Genomic DNA, 15,499 nt, shown 5'->3' on the forward strand with positions numbered 1-15,499 from the left:
TTACAAACAAATGCTGTAGTCAGTACTCCTATAGGAACCTCCTTATAGGCACATGTGAGCATTACTCTAGAGTTGATGCTGAGAAATGATATTACTGGATCATAATCTATTGGCCTTTTTTTATTTTAGTGGATACAACCTGTGGCATTTTTGAGAGGGTGAACTAGCTCACATCCCACCAGCAGTGTGTAGCAGGACCTGCTGTTCTGCACTGTCACTGCTACCACCACTGGCAAAACAAAAGTGCTTTGTCTCTGTCCATTTGATGATTGAAAACATAGATTCTTATTTATGGTTTTGTGATTGAACATCTTGGGTGAGCATCTTTTCAAATATTTACTGGATATCTACACTTTCTCTTCTGTGACTTGTCTATTAATATCTTTAATTTAGGTCTGGCTGTTCATATCTCTGTTTTCCCATCTGTTACACTGGGATTTTAATGTCAGCACTCCTGCTTATCCATCAATGTTATTAGAATCTAGGGTAAAACAGGTAGTCACGAGAGAACTAGCATTTATGAAGAAGTTACTCTTTGTGTAATTATTTATACACATTGATTTATTTTTCAAATGCTCCCTGGCTGGGAACCATGTCACATTCTGAAAATACAAGGGATAAGAAAAACCAAACCAGTTTCTATACTCCATGGAGCTTAAATTTAGTCACTGTGTTAACCACCATCACATATTCAGGTAGCATTTACTACTAGTAGCACTAACTACTACTACCACACTACTACTAACTACCACATACTGACTACTTGAGATACGCTCAATATTTTTATAAGCCTGCCAATGAGGTATAGATATCAACATGCCTTATTTTTAGATAGGGAAGCTGAGACTCAAAGAGGTAAAGTCATTTATTTAAGTAAGATCTCAGCATTAATAAATGTTAGAGTCATATTTTACATTTCCTAGCCTGACCCCCAAAGGCTGTGCCTGGCAAATTACTGAGCATAATCATTGCTGTGACAGGCAGAGCATAAGGTGGCATCTTGATGGATGGAGAAAATAGATATTTAAATTAGCTTTTCTTGTTTCTAAGGAGCAATATAATAAGTATACAAAAAAGAACAAATATTTTCCTTTGCTTTTTGAACATTTAAGTACATGAGAAGGAGGAGACATGATGAAGTGTGGACATTATCAAGCCAGCGTGGTTTCCAGTAATGTTTTGCTGAAATGCATGCTTCAGGTCAGACCTCTTCCTGAGTAGGTCCTTCTCCCATGCCAACCCAGCATGGTCTTACCTGCATTCTGATGTCCTGCCCACCAGGATGGATAGGCAGTATCAGGAGAACGAGTTATCTCTCCAAGCCCAGAACAAATACCTCTGCTCCTAGCCTAGACTAAGCAAGTTATATAGTCAGCACAATTTTACTCTATTTCTAGAAGCTGGGCATCACCTACCTATGACTCCCTCTTGTCAGTCTTGTGGCCAAGTATCTCTCAGAATGAAATATGGATTCTGGGAATATTAGAGTAAGTGAAAGTGTTTAGCAGAATCAACAGATCTCCATGGTCAACAGCAGCGTCCAAAGAAGTGCTAACTGTCTCCAGATACCTTCATGATTTTGAAAATGCGAAGGGCCCCTGTTTGGTGCTAACACCACTGAAATGACTCATCTACATTTCTATGGGTCAGTTTGATGCACTACTGGACTTTAAAGTGGTTGTTACAGTGTCTCTTCTACAGATATTAAAGAAGACCCAGGGAGGTTAAACGATAGACACAAGGCTCCATTGATAAATTTATTAATTCACTTATTCAATAACAAGTGCCCTATTGCATGTCAATTTCCACGCTGACACCGGGGTTCTGAATCTTACAGTTGGAAAGGAGAGCTGGGCTGAATAATAACTCAAATAAAAATAGAATTACAAGCTGAAGATTAGTATTGTAAGGTTATAATAATATCCCCTCCTTAAATTAAGGGGGGGATATATAGAAGTCAATACTGGAGAGGTAAACAGAGGCCAAGTTATGAAGGAGGTGTGGCCAACATTATGGAGTTTGAGTTTATTTGTTGGAAAGTAGAGGAACAAACCAATCAAATCTGCCTTTTTAATAAAAGTGCTCTGGGTACTGTGTAACAAAAGGATTAAGGGAGAATTAGAAAGTCCATCCAGAAGTTATTGCTAAAGTCTGAACCAGAAATTATGATTATCTGCACAGAGAAGTGGGTGGACTAGAGGTATGTCTTAAAGGTAGAATCAGCAGTATTTGGTGATGTATTGGATGCGAAGGTTTTAAGAAGGAGCTGTCCAATGACTTTCAAGTTTCAGGTATTTGGAATGATGGAAACGTTATTCTGGAAATCAAAGAATAGATTTTAATTTAGTATGCTATTAGAGGGTGGGACAGGTCAAGAGTCCCTTTGAAAAACCAGTTCGTGAAATCAGGTTGCAATGGGTGTCTTGATATCACCTACTTCTTTGTTCTTTCTCTGCCTTGAGGGTAGGGAGGGTGGACTGATCTTAGTTGTGCTGCTCCAGTTCCTGATTTTTAAGAAAAAAAATAAATGGGTAGGAAAGAGAAGTAAAATAACAGCCATCAGAGTAATTACAGATGTGGAAAGAATGGAGGAATTTATCTCATACTGGACATTGGCAAGAAGAGTGGACAAAATCCATTCAGTCTGTGCTCAAAGATGATGAGAATCCTTAGGGCAGGTCTTAGTGGGTTTATGTTGTGTCTGTTCTAACAGGAACCTCAGACATTACTTTAGAGAGGCTGAATTTGAAAATTAAGAGACCTGATTCCCAGGCCAGCACATGGCTGCCTTGCTGTGTGACCCTGGCCAGGTCCTTTCAGTGGTTTGAGCCTCAGCTCCTTCCCCTGGAAAAAGTGGGTTTTGTTTCCTGTCCATGCAGTCTGACAGCGGGTGTCCTGTAAAAAACCAGTGAGATAATGGGCTTGCAAGAACACGTCGCAATCTGGGGAATCATAAAGATTTAAACGTTCATGATTCTTTCTATTGTTTGGTTTTCATTAGGCTTGTTCTTGGCCAGGGCCAGTCTGGAGAGTAAGTGTGAAAGGCAAAAACACAGACATGCACAGACACACACATGAAGCAGTTTCCCTTGAAACTCTAACCAGAGTTGCTAAGATTCAGTGTCGGATTCGAAGAAAGGAAAGACAAATTGCACTTTAATCTCTGTCACTGAGTTAAAGAAAAAAGAAAAGAAAAGGAAAAAAAAAAAAAAAAAACTCTGCTGAAGCACTGGACCTGGATTCAGGAGACCTGGATTCCAGGACTGAGCTCCTAAAATTTTGCTGTGATCATGGTCTGTGACCCCCATCTGTGGACCCCAGCCTCCCGTCTGTAAAATGAAGGCATAGGTAGATGACTCCAAAGGACATCTTCAGCTCTGACATTCTGTTCAGACCCTCCTTGAGCTCTCTTCCGCACTAAAGGCATCTAATTCCGTGAGGGTGGAGCAAGCAGGTCACACATCACATTAGCAACAGGTCTGGATTGTGAGCGAGACCAGCCATCCCTATTGAAAGCCTTCTCAACACACTGGGGCTCTCAGAACTCCACACTGACATCCTGTCTCTGTTTTAGGGCCTACCAAGCTCTCCTTTTGGAACAATTTCAGTATATATCAGTATGTTTTTCCTGCTCGGTGGCATTTTGAGTTGACAGGGAGACCCCAGAGGTGGGAACTAAGTAGTACTTGCCACGTTATCCTCAGCTTTGGGTTCAAGACCAGACATCAAGTAGATGGACAATAAATGTGGGTAAATAAATACATGCATACATGAATAAACTCTGTGACCGATCAATAAAGTCAGACATTTATGATAATACACAGACCATATCTGGTGTGATGGAGGCCTGTCTTTTAACTTCTAAGATGGATTAGTTACCAAAGAATGAGGACAAAAGAGAATCTTATAACATGATCCTGTCTCCTCTTGGGGCCTCAGGTTCCTTACCCATAAAGGGGCCAGATGATGTAAGGCGGCCTTCCATTCATTCAACAAATATTTATTTAGCACCGTCTTTATAACAGGCCTTGTGTAGGCAGCAGAAATAAACCAGTCAACAAGAGAGTCCCAGCCCTCTAGAAATTTCATCGAATTCGTATAAGAAGTGAACATATGAACAGGTGGTAACAAAGTTGTGAGAAAGGTATTAAAAGGTGGTAAAAGAAGCCGATGGGCAGGGGCTCCCCACTCAGCTTAAAGGCTCGGTAAGAACGTCTGGGTGAAGGGTAGAGCCTAAGCCAAGGCGAGGGTATGTAGCCAGGGATAGGAGTTGAGACTCCTTGCTCTTGGCAAGTTGGAGATGATGAGAGAGTGTGGAATTGAAGGAAGAAGGGTCGAGAGAAGCCAGTAATGATGGTTCTAGACTGCCCTGCTAAGAGGTCTGGGCTTCATCCTGAGGGCAGTGGGAGCCACAGAGTGTTAGGCAAGAGGGCCTTGATCAGACCTGGTTGTGGGACAATTCTTTGGTCATGTGCGGCTCTCAGGGTGAATGTAGGGGATGGAGGCACAGATCGGAAATGGTCAGAGAAGTGGGGCACTGTTATCAGAGCTGAAGCAGGAGACAGTCGAGGGAGGGGCGCAGAGACTTGGGTGTTCTGAGTAATGCTAGGGGCTGGGCATACCTGGACACCCAGGGGGAGGAGGCAGGTGAGTGGGAACTGGATCAACTGGAGGCAGGATGTGGACGGAGTTGAATATTTGGGTTGGGACGAGAGGAGGACGAGGCTCCAAGTACCTCCCATTTGCCAGCTGTGAATCGGTGGCAGGCAAGCAGCTAGGGGCCACTTGGAACCGTAAAATCTCTTCCCTGTGTAGAGAGTCGGGAGCAACGGAGGTGAGCTCGTGCACGTGCCCATGTGCGTGTGCAGGCCTGTGGGTGCCCGTGTGCATGTGCGTGAGCACGTGTGCTCCAGGAGTGTGTGTGCATGTGTGAGCGTGCATGCTCCAGGAGTGTGTGTGCATGTGTGAGCATGCGTGCTCCGGGAGTGTGTGTGCACCTGCGTGAGTGTGCATGCTCCGGGAGTGTGCGTGCATGTGCGTGAGCGTGCGTGCTCCAGGAGTGTGCGTGCATGTGCGTGAGCGTGCGTGCTCCAGGAGTGTGCGTGCACGTGCGTGAGCGTGCGTGCTCCAGGAGTGTGTGTGCATGTGCGTGAGCATGCGTGCTCCAGGAGTGTGTGTGCATGTGTGTGAGCGTGTGTGCTCCAGGAGTGTGTGTGCATGTGCGTGCAGTGTGGTGGGCAGACGGGACCTGTGAGACCACCTGTTTGCATCCTCCACTGACTCTCAGAAGTCCAGTCCACGGTTCCGCCAAGGTCCCCGGGGGTCGCGGGGTTAATCTTCCGTGGCACTAATACCTATAACGTTACAAGGCACGGGCTTTGTTTTCTGCCCGGGATTAATCATTCACTCATGGGCCTTAACACAAGCCAGACACCACCTCACTGTGCCTCATGCGAAGCAGTGCCAGCCCCCCCCATGCTGTAGCGCCGCCGTGCACATTCTTGTTGTCAGATGGGAAGTAGGGGTTTTTTCACCCCAGCTTCGAGATACTATGAACTGAAAGAGTTTGGAAACTTCCATCCAAGGACATTTAGGCAAAAACACCAGGAAAGCTGAACTCTGCCTTTAATTTTCTGTATGACTTGGGGCGATTCATTCCCCTTCCCTGGGCTCTCATGTCCACCCCACTAGAAGCTTGGAATCAGCGATACCCGAAGCCATCGGCTCTGTTTCTACATTTTTATGTTCCCTTCTTGGGCTCAGCTCCTTGGGCGCAAACCCGGACTCCGGGGTTTTGAAGCAGAGAGCGTTCTGGAGCGCCCAACCCGGCTCCCACCAGGAATTAGACTCCGGGCCTCTGGGCCTCCGGGGCCTGGCGGGAGTGTCCAGGCACTGACTGAGCCCAGAGGGGGCAGGACGCTTCCCCAGAGTCACACCGCCATTTGATGGGGATACAGGGAGCTGACCCCTGGGCTCCTGACTCCCAGTCTAGGTGCTCCTTCCCCCACAGAACAGAGCCCTGGAGTTTGGCCAGACCTTGGGACGCAAATCCGAGTCGGGCTGCCTGGGCTCCCGGAGAGGTCTGCGATGATGCTCGGGGTGAAATCACAGAAAGCTGACATCAGTACCCTCGTGGCAGCTGGTGCTGGTGAGGGGGGTGGTATAGGAAATGAGAGAACACATTTGGCCAAGCTCAGGGTTCACGTGACGCTCCGAGAGCCCTCATTTCAAAACAAACTCAACCTTTTAGGTTCAAGTTCTCCCTCTCGTCAGAAACGTGACTTCCTGCTTCTAAGAAGCAAGGCTTACAAAAGGGCTTAGGAGGCTGCGTGGACATCAAATAGCTCTTACAAAATAGCGTTTTGATGAGTTAAGTGTAAATGAATCAGAAACATAAGGATTACATTTTCCCCAAGTGCACATGGGTTTCAAAATTTGAGGGGAAATGTAGTTTGCTAACTGCACGCCGGCTTTCACCGAACCCAAAGCATTCATGAGGCGAGGGGGTGGGGGGGCGTCAGGGGTAGGGGGGAGAGGAGAGAAGAAAGAGAAGCCCAGCCCCCAAATGGTTTTAGATGTGGTGCCAAATTCAAAAATGCTGTTGGGCTTGCCCTCTGCCAGTAATAAAATTGCTGGCCACCCAGAGAGGCCACAGGGAGGAGAAAGGAGATTGCTTTCCCCACTGGCCCCTGGTCCTCGACAACTGTGTTCAAGTTAGTGCCCCTCAATCACCAGCTGTCACTGGGTCCCTGCTCTCGGCTCACTGGCCCCTGCTTGGCCTCGATTTTCACACTGTGCCGCATGCCTTGTTTACCTCCAACTGTAGCTGGTGTTTTGGCTCCCAGAGGCCTTAGCGACCCATCAGCTTGTCACAAACCCCAGCTCTGTAATCAAGAGACCTGTCCATCACCAGCAGGGGTGTTTGGGGAAGCTGTCACACATCGCCTTTGGTTGCATTCAGGAAAAACAAGAGTCCCTTGTAGATCTTTCCTCTCCCCTTGCTTTAATGCTATCCAGGTGTGGTGTTTTCCCCAAACTGGCAAATGTCTTCCCTTCCAATCTACGCCTGACACAAACAACCAGCTAAGTCTCAGCACTGCTGTTACCTTCTCCCAGGACTCGGAGCTCTGGATCTTTTATAATTTCCACATTGTCCCTCCATTCTTTCCCTTGTATTTTATTTCATTGCACCAAGAAAGTAGAAAATCATTTCAATTGGTGGTAAAAGATGATTAAAACAAAATAACAAAGGCCTTGGCTGAAAACTGTTAGTTTTATTAAATTTGCTACTGTGTTTTAAATTGGTACCAGGGCAGATCTTTAGACAATTATATCAAAGGCTGCTGGAATTAATCGGTTGCATGTATGCATTTGCTCCTTTCTGAGCTATGGACAGAGTGGGGGCAGCATCGCAACCATAAAAATAATGAATTTTGTGATACCTGGGTGAGAGGGGCAGAGCCTGGTTCCACTGGGAAGGATCCTAGTGCCCAGTGGACTTTAGACCCCTGCCAGCACTCTACCATTCATTTCATCCAGACCATGGGTCGGAGCTCACAGTGGTCACCAGGGGAATAAGTGATGGATATTGTCTTGCAATAATAAGACAAAAGCCTGAAATCTCCCCAAGCCTTTTGTATCCTCCCAGCCACTACTTGGTCACTCTCAGTGTTGGTGCTCTGCAGACTCTACCTTAGATTATAACCATCCTGTGCTTGATTTATCCTTCCTTTTGTGCTTTTAACTCTTTGAGACTAATGATGCTATCTCCGTCTTTGGGATTAATCCTATCAGAAACTCCATACATGCTTTTTTTCCCCCCTTTTTCCTCTCCTTCCCTCCCTCCCTCCCTCTCTTCCTTTCTCTCTTTCTCTCTATCTTTCCCTTTCTTTCTTTGTGGCTAGCCGAAGAAAGCAAGGTCCAGAGAAGAGAACTGATTCATCCAAAATCACAACGAAAGTTAATGCAAGACCTATAGTCTTTTTTTTTTTTCTGATATGTAGTCCAGGGGCTATCCACAGTGATGTGAGACTCTGTCTTTCAAGCTGTTTGGTTCTCAACAGTATGTGATGCTCTCCATCCCAAATCCATAACAACCACCCTTGTCCAGTAAAAAGTAAAACCAAAGTGTCTCTCAGCCTAGAACAAAAGTCAAGTGTTCTCTGAAGAATTCAAGGTGATTAAAAAAAAGAAGAAGAAGAATTCAGGGTGATCCCCAGACAGCATTGGAATTAAGGAGTATATTGTTATGTGGGACAAAGCTGAGTGTACGTAATCTTACTGTATGAATGTTAATGTCTTCTCTTTGGAGAACACTATGCACCACTCCAGAGGCATTTGGAGAAGAAGGTATTTTGTTGTAAGTTTTAGTTCTCTTTAAACAAAACAGAATATGGCATATAGCATGGGGCCCAAACTTGGCAGGTACTTGATCCATTCCTGCATCGTTCATCCCATGGGGAGTATTTGGTCTCCCTACCACCACATACTCCCTTTCTACCTTTCCTCTTAAACTAGTTATCTCTACTGCTACCAAAATGGTCTTCCATGAAACAAATATGATTATGTTCTCCTCCTTTCCCTGATGTGGTTTCTCCTTCCCTTTTCTAGTCAAGCAAGTAAGCCTCCATTGGGAAGTTTTTTCAGACTCTCTTTTCCACAGCCTGGGTCAAATATCACTCCTCTGTGCTCCCACAGCCCTTATACTTTTGAGGCTATGTTAAAGCCATCTGTTTTAATGTCTTTCTTTTCCCCCAGTAGCTTATGAGCATCCTAAAGGCAAGACCGTAGTTTGTTTATCTTTGAATTCCAGACCTAGGAAGAAGCTGAGAGAACTCAATGAGTGCTATCTGCACAAATAAATAGATGAACAAATGAAATGATATAAACATATTTATCCAGAATTTGAAAAAGTGGTCAATGCCATCAAAAGTGGCTAGCTTTATGATAGCTAACTAGCTGGATGTACTACTCCTATACCCCTTTCTCATGAGCAGTAAAGATGAAGTGATACAAACAGATTTGTGATCTTTTATTCATAGGACATAGTATGTGTGTGCATTTATACATACAGAGATATGGGAAGGATGCTGACCAGAAAGTTCATGGTAGCTACCTCAGGGTAATGGAATTTGATATGGCTGGATATGATTTTTAATTCTTTCTTCTAGAACTCTAATTTGTTAAAATAAACATGAGTGATCTTTATGGTTAGGAAAAAATAAAGCAATTATGATAATATGCTGTCACTTCTCAATTAAGAAGAAAAGGTCAGCTCTCACCCTAAAAATACGTTAGAACTGAAGCAACTTTCCTCTACAACTCTACAGAAGAAACAAAATATAATTCAGTCTGAGTTGCAGCTTCGTAAAAGACCTTAGGACCATATGGAAGAGCTTGCCTTATCTTCAGGTAGTTTTAGCCTTCTGTAGTTGGACTGGGTATTAATTGGTACTAACATCTTGCATACTAGTGTGTGCTTATCCAAGGAGTCAGCTCAATGTCATGGAAAAGTCAAGGGTTTCAGAGTCAAGCAGCATGGTTTAAATTGTGCTTTATAATCGTTACCTCCATGACCTTGGGCAGATTCGCTGCATTATTCTGGACCATAACAGATCAAAGCAAATGATCTCTACCTTTCAAGTTTTATTACAAATCATGCAGAAGGCATATGTAAAGTGAAGTAGCTAATCTAAAGATATTTCCAGTATAAAACATTTGTCCAGATATCCTAGATTCCAAATATCCTAGATCAGAGCAGCAGAAAAATATGTCACCAGGGGCAAGAGATGAAATGAAACAGAACTAGACAGGTAAGCCCTAAAGCTAACGTTTAACTGTGGTAGTTGGGACAAGGGAGAACCATCAGATTTTGGCAACTGAGTAGAGTGTATATTCTTGCTCATCCGAGCAGAAGACATCTGGCCCTGTAACTTTTCGAGGTGAGGAATGGTAACTAAGGTTTTTGGAGTAAAGTGGGGATCTCTGGAAGTCTACATGGTTAGTGAAAATTTGCAGAACTATCCATGTGTCTGTTCTAAGCCTCACGAAAACTGAGCTTTGAGTTTATACTGTGCAATATGGTCTAGAAATGCCTGAGTTGGGCAAGTACTGACAACAAAAGAGAGAGAGGGCAAGAGAAAGAGAGAGAGAGAAAAAAAGAGAAAAGTTCAAAGCTAATGATGTTCCAGAAGTACCTAGCAGTGAACATGAATCACTCTGGAGGGGGATATAGATTTTGCCCAGGGACCACGTGATTCCCACAGATTAAAACCTAACAAACATGAGTTAACATGTAAAAATTGAAAAGATGCAAAAAAGTAAATGAGACATTGAGAGAAAGGTCAGCAACCAACACCAAGGTTTTTATTGATCATGGTAACAAGTGTGCCTATTGATTAGTATTTTTGTTAGGGTAAACAAGAAAAATAAATAAAATTAGAAAATACAGTCTCCAAAGATTAGGTGAACTGAGAAGAGAGCAGGAATCAGGAAATCCAACAAATCCAAATGAAAGCTAGAAAGGAGGAAAATAAATATGCTAAAAAAAGGAATGATAACTGCAAAGCACAAAGATGTAAGAAATAAATCGAATACAGTAGGCATTCTACTAATTGGGTTGAAGTTACCCTATGAAGGTTCTCAGGTTGAACTTAACTAAGGATAAGTTCACTGAAAGGTAAAAGGTAATGGAGTGGAAAATATTTACCAGGCAAATACTAAGCAAAGCAAATTAATACTCACCAGACAAAGGAAAAATCAAGGCAAAAAATATCACTAAGATAAAGAGGTCACCATATAAATTATAAAAGGAAATTTTATGATAATTTTGAGCCTAAATATACCAAAGAACATGACTTGAAAATGTATAAATGAAAAATGCCTCTTCCCTAAAACAGTGATAAATCCATAATGATATTATGATATTTTAACACACCTTTCTCAATAATTAATTGATCAAGCAAACTAAAATAATGATCTAGAAGATTTTGAACAACACGCAAAGAAATTTCATCTGATGCAAGTGTATAGAATCTTGCTATTGAGTTAAATTATATACGTATTACTTTTGGGGATGTGTAGGACACACCTCTTTAGTTTAGCATGTCATAGGCCAGAAAACAATAAATATCAAAAGAATCAATATCACATAGAACATTCTTTCTATGATGCCAGGCGCACATACATAATTGAATACATAAATAAATAGACCAATTAAATGAAAAAGATAAAACTTCTTTGGTAAATTAAATATATAAGCAAGAAGCAGAAGTCTTGTGTAAGGTATTATACAGAATTCAGCAGAGTAGTAAAAGCCCCACACTCACACAAACACGCACATTGTACCTAGGCTGGGTCATCCCAGAATGAGAAGAGACTCTAATGTTAGATGGGTTCTGGATTCCAGTAATTCACAATGTCAGCATATTAAATGGTTTTTTAAAAAACAAGGTTGTCTTGCTAGATGCCAAACTTAAGTCTCTTGTTACAATCAGGCCCCTTCATGATCAAAAAACAAAGCAAACAAAATAAAGTGATCTGGGAGTAGAAAGGAACACAGTGAAACACCGTAGGCATTATGTTTAATGATAAAATATGAGAGCTATTCCTTCCAACTCCAGGGTCAAACCAAGAATGCCCAGTAACACTATTGGTCCTACCTGGCACAGGCAGACAAGAATTATAAACACAAATTCTGGGCATTGTAAAGGAAGAAACAAGCTATTACTATCTTCACCTATAAGAGAATACATAGAAAAATTAATAAGAATCGACAAATTATTAGAACCAACAAAACAATCTATGAGGACATCTAAATATAATATAAATTTATAAAACTCAATTATTTTTATCAGCCCCCAAATATGAGAATGGAATTATACATATGTGTGTACATGTGTATATATATGTATGTGTGAGTAGATAGATGAAAGCCACCATTTATTATAGCTCTGACATCTATAAATGCTTAAAGTTAGGAATATATTCCTAATAAAATATCATTCCAATTTTTACAAAGAAAGCTTTGAAACTTTACTGAAACCATAAAAGGAGACCTAAATAAATAAAAAGATAAACTGTGTGTATAAATGGGAGGGTGCCATATCATAAAGATGTCTTTCCTCCTCAAATACATCTATAAATTCAATGAAATTGGAATCAAAATCCCAACAGGCATTTTTAAAAATGAAACTTTAAATTCATATGGAAGAGCAAAGAAGTTTTTTGAAAGAAAAAAATGAAGTATAGAATGGACTCGTAGCATAAATCAAGACTTTTATAAAACTATGGAAATTAAGACAAAGTGCTATTGATAAGACGTTAGAAAAAAAGAGACCAATGAAATGAAATAACCCAGAAGCAAACTTTTCTAAGTATGGAATGATATATGGCAAAGGTAGTATTACAGTTCAGTAGTGAAAAGATTAATTAATATATAACAAATTCTGGACAAATGGCTCATCCATGTTGGAAAGGTAAACAATCATTACCACATATCACTTTAAAAACTACATGACGATTAAAGCCATACATGTGAAAATAAAAACCTTAAAACTATTCAAAGGAGATAGAGGTGACTATTTTGTGACTTTTGAGGAAAGAAACATGTATTCAACAAGGCATTAAAAACACAAATAATGAAGGACATGATTTAAAAATTATTCAACAAAGCAGCATAAACAGAATGAGTGAAAGAAGAGTTACAGATCTGGAAATAGTATTTTCAGTTACTTTAATTGCAAAGAATTAGTATCCAGTTTGTGTAAATATACTTACATAGCAATAAGAAAAGAGAAAAAAAAACAATTTTAAAAAGGCAAAGGTGATAAACAAGCAGGTAACATAGAAATCTACATGGTCAACAAACACATAAGATGATACTCAGGTCTGTTAGTCAGGGAAAGGCAAAACGAAGCAGTAATTAAATGTCATTTAGGATCCATTGAATTGGCAAAAAAATTAAATGTTAGAATCAAGTGCTGACCAGGACCTGGAGCATTGGAAAGTCTGTTGATAGGGATGTTAATTGGTACAACCACTTGGGAGAATAATTTGGCAATATTTATACAGTTGAAGATGCAATTACCTTCAATTGAGGGATACCACGTTAGATATATTTCTTTCAGAAAACTCTTGCTCTCTGCAAAGGAAAGTGAACACAATGTTTAAAAGTAGCATTACTTGAAATAAACAAAAAGGATTAACAATATTTGTATGTCTTCTTTGCATAAATGTCTGTTCACATCTTCTGCCCATGTTTTTGTTTTTGGGGGTGTTAAGTTTAATAAGGTCTTTATAGATCTTGGATACTAGCTGTTTATCTGATAAGACATTTGCAAACGTCTTCTCTCATTTGGTTGGTTGCCTTTTAGTTTTGTTGACTGTTTCTTTGCGGTGCAGAAGCTTTTTATTCTGATAAAGTCCCAATAGTTCATTTTTGTTTTTGTTTCTCTGGCCTTTGGAGACGTGTCTAGTAAGAAGTTGCTGTGGCTGAGGTCAAAGAGGTTGCTGCCTACATTCTCCTCTAGGATTTTGATGCATTACTGTCACACATTTAGGTCTGTCATCCATTTTGAGTTTATTTTTGTGTATGGTGTAAGAGAATGGTCTAGTTTCATTCTTCTGCATGTGGCTGTGCATTTTTCCAGCACCAGTTGCTGAAGAGAATGCCTTTTTTCCATTGGATAGTCTTTCTTGCTTTGTTGAAGATTAGGTTGACCAGAGATCTAAGGGTCCTATTTCTGGGTTGTCTATTCTGTCCCATTGACCTACGTGTCTGTTTTTGTGCCAGTACCACACTGCCTTGATGATTATTACCACTTTGTAATACAGCCTCAAGTCTGGAATTGTGATGCCACCAGCTTTGGTTTTGTTTTTCAACATTGCTTTGACTATTTGGCGCCTTTCTCATTCCATACACATTTTAGGACTGTTTCTTTGAGCTCTATAAAGAAATACTGATGGTATTTTGATAGAGATTGCATTAAATGTGTAGATTGCTTTGGGCAGCATAGATATTTTAACAATATGTGTTCTTCCAATCCATGAGCATGGAACGTTTCTCCATTTCTTGGTATCTTCCGCAATTTCATTCATAAATGTTCTATAGCTTTCAGAGTACAGATTCTTTACCTCTTAGATATCTTATGGTTTGGGAATATCACTCAGCCATCAAAGAAAATGAAATCTTGCCATTTGCAATGACATGAACAGACCTGGAGAGTATTATGCTAAGTGAAATAAGTGAGAGAAAGACAAATTTACCTTATGATTTCACTCATATGTGCAATTTCAGAAACAAAACACATGAACATAGGGGTAGGGTAGGAAAAATAAAATAAAATGAAATTTGAGAGGAAGGCAAACCATAAGAGATGCCAAACTCTAGGAAAGAAATTGACAGTTGCTGGAAATGACGTGGGGGGCAGGGATAACTGGGTGATGAGCATTAAGGAGAGCACTTGATGTAATGAGCACTGGGTGTTGTATGTAACCGATGAACCACTAAATTCCATCTCTGAAACTAATAAAAAAATTTAAAAAGTAATAATAATAATAATAGAAACAACCTAGGTGTCCACCAAGAAAAGAATGGTCAAATAAAGTATGGTATACTCCTACAATAAAATACTTATGTCAGTGAAAATAATGAGCTAGATCTACATGTATCAATATGTGTGATCTCAAAAATAATGCTGTGCAAAAAAATGCCAGCTGCATACTGATAAATATAGTATTAGAACATTTATGAAATTTAGAATATGCAAAACAGTGCCTGTGAATAAAAAGTATAAAAACATTCGTGATAAGAGGGAAGAACACACAGGTGGGTTGAAAATAAATATATAAAACAACATATTTTATTTCTTTTTACAACAAAAATAAGAGACGAAGAAAATATGGCAGTGTTGTAATTTGACAAATCTGGATAGTGAGGCTTCCAAGGATATTTTTAAGAGTGTTCTCTATGCTACATAACTGGAATATTTTCTAATTAAAATAATAATAATGGGGGGCACCTGGGTGGCTCAGCGGTTGAGCATCTGCCTTTGGCCCAGGGAGTGACCCCAGGGTCCTGAGATCGAGTCCCTCATTGGGCTCCCGGCAGGGAGCCTACTTCTGTCTCTGCCCGTGTCTCTGCCTCTCTCTGTGTCTCTCATGAATAAGTAAATAAAATCTTTAAAAATAAATAAAAATGAAATCACAATAATGGTGTGTATAAAGTCCTTCGGCACATCATGTCAGACTCAAAAAGTTACTGTTTTCCTTCTCTTCCAGTTCTTGGCTGGAAGGTGGTGTACAGAATGCCTGGGTATTACCCTCTGGTCCTCAGCCCACGGCAGTACTGGAAGATTGGTCTCTTCCTGAGCCAGAGGCATCCTAGGTGGTCCCCCTACCGTTTCTTCCAGCTCAGACAATCTGGGTGGTAAATCCTGAACTACACCCATTCTCAGGGCAGGATTCTAACTGCTGAGGCAGCTTCTCGCTGGTAGAAAAG

The 15,499-nt window shown here is 41.0% G+C and overlaps 1 protein-coding gene across 1 annotated transcript in view; it reads left to right on the top strand.

Moving 5' to 3' along the window:
- The window catches only part of PAPPA (pappalysin 1), a 236,708-nt gene that overhangs the window by 85,494 nt on the left and 135,715 nt on the right, over window positions 1-15,499 (top strand).

This window comes from Canis lupus, chromosome 11 (assembly GCF_011100685.1).
Source record: "Canis lupus familiaris isolate Mischka breed German Shepherd chromosome 11, alternate assembly UU_Cfam_GSD_1.0, whole genome shotgun sequence".
In the NCBI taxonomy this organism is placed as follows: Eukaryota; Metazoa; Chordata; class Mammalia; order Carnivora; family Canidae; genus Canis; species Canis lupus.